Raw genomic sequence first — 2,158 nt, 5'->3', positions numbered from 1 at the left:
CACACACATAAGCACCACACCACTCTAGTTTCTGATTCTGAGATCTGAGTTCAAGCCCAAGAATATGCATTTCTCCTAAGTTCCCAGGTGGTGCACAGGCTGCTGGGCGAGGACAACACTTTGCGAAGACTGCCCAGGGACAAAGAACTTGAAAATAAATTTGCTGTGTCAAAGTTTACAAACCGTTTCTAGCTAGTGCCGCAGAAATAAGACCAAATAATATTTGCAAGAGTACAAGGAAGGGAACACATTTCTTACTATTTTAGAGGGAAAAACAAATGTGGGCGAGCTTTCACTGTCAGAGACATTGCCGGCCTCGGTCATAGGGATCACTTTCCCTGTGTATCTGCGGGGCTGACTCATTTCCATTCCCAGAATTCGTAGACTTGCCCCTGACTTTTGTCTAAAAGAAATCTGATTCAAGTCTACCCCTTATTATCCCACTCTGACAATACTGTATTATCTGAAGCAAGAATCAACCTTATTAATTTAGCTAGATTTATCCTGACATTTACGTGTTTTCATCTTTTGCGTTTTTCTGTGCTGGACTGTCCTTAAGATTTTTGGAAACCTGTGTTCTGAGTTCTTCCTTTTCCCTAGGCTCGGGTGGCTGAAGCTTTGGCTCTTGGGAATGGTCTCGCATCCTTCACCAGACTGACGGGAATTACATTTACCTGAAGAGTCAGAGACCTCTCTAGAGTCATCTTTTCCAGTTAGGACAGAAACGAGCCCCCTCCTCAGCTCGCACGCCCGCGCCAGTCCGGTAGCCGTTCTTTCGGAATAGTAAGTCAGTTGAATGTCATCGAAGAGGTTCCTGATTTCGATTTTAACTGTACGTAAACGCGGATGACCCCCCACTCTCGTGCCTTCCCTCATTTCCCGTTGCTTCTCCCAGTGGCATTGAGAGGCTTGAGGTTGCTTGGACTCTCAATTCAATACTCCTTTTTGCGGGTTCGTGAGAATTAGGTGTCAACGTGGTGTCCGCGGATTTCAGCGGCTAGTGGGCAAGCTCCAGCGCCCAGGCACTTTGAGTCGCTTGTCTAGGAGTCCTGTATTAAATTGCAATCCTAGGCACTATGTTCTGGTTACTGATGTGCTCTAAATGAGCTCTTTCATTCGTGAGCAGAGGCCTTGACGAGGCTGAAGACCAACTGATTCAGAGCGCTCCACACATCCATTATAAGTTCATCACAGCCGTCAACCGAGTATTAGGTAGGTAGTCGTGGCCGAGTGGTTAAGGCGATGGACTTGAAATCCATTGGGGTTTCCCCGCGCAGGTTCGAATCCTGCCGACTACGGTTTTACCAGGTAGTTACCACCTTTCCTTAGGTTTCCTCAGCTAAATTAATCAAAACTTATCCACATTCCTGTGTTCCATTTGCTGCTCTCCTACGCAATCCTCCCACTGCGTATTCAAATGATATTCTCTTTACTCAGTGAATGGAGACTACCTTATGTTGCAGTTACTTCAAAACTGGTATAAATCCTTCTGATCACAGCCAGCAAGACTTCAGCCTCTCCTGCACTAAATAGCATCTTTGTATCCTCATAACTACTGTCAACTCAAAAGAAGTCAGGATTCACAAAAAGCTTTACCACTAACAGGTAATTTTCATTAAATACTTAGTACGTTCCAAGATACGAGTTAAGCACCAACAGCATATTTTCATCTGTATTTTACAGATGAAGAAACCACCCAATGTTACACAATGAAATGGTATTTTAACTGAGGACTTCTAGATGGGGTTGTGAACTCAAGTTCTATAAATTCCACTGGGGGCATCCCCCAAATTATCAGGTTGTTAGCAGATTCAAGGTTAGATTTATTAGTACCCAAAAGGAATAAATAGTAAGTCCTGTTTTTCAAGTACTTACTACACATCACCATCAAGGTCTTTAAGTGGTTTGTAATTTGTAAATCCTCACAACATAGTCATTATACAGACTGGGAGGTCCACAGGTGTATATATGTGGCAAAGGTCTCACAGTGAGAGGGCAGTAAGTTGTAACTTGAGTATCTCTTGATATTGACTCCAAGACCACGGCACCCAACAGGCGTCTCAGTCTTCTACCTGTACTGGCAATTAACACCACCACCACCACCACCACCATCACCACCACCTATCTCTAACATTCAGAGTTAGTTCACTGTTCTGAC

The 2,158-nt window shown here is 44.2% G+C and overlaps 1 non-coding gene across 1 annotated transcript; it reads left to right on the top strand.

The window, feature by feature from the left end:
• Positions 1 to 1,216: 1,216 nt before the first annotated feature.
• On the top strand, positions 1,217 to 1,298 carry TRNAS-UGA (transfer RNA serine (anticodon UGA)). Its single transcript has one exon. It is a non-coding gene; the product is annotated as a tRNA-Ser (tRNA).
• Positions 1,299 to 2,158: the final 860 nt, after the last annotated feature.

This window comes from Rhinopithecus bieti, unplaced genomic scaffold, assembly GCF_001698545.2.
Source record: "Rhinopithecus bieti isolate Rb0 unplaced genomic scaffold, ASM169854v2 scaffold_3142, whole genome shotgun sequence".
In the NCBI taxonomy this organism is placed as follows: domain Eukaryota; kingdom Metazoa; phylum Chordata; class Mammalia; order Primates; family Cercopithecidae; genus Rhinopithecus; species Rhinopithecus bieti.
Note: the sequence above shows the minus strand (reverse complement) of the source record. Positions and strands in the feature narration are given on the sequence as shown.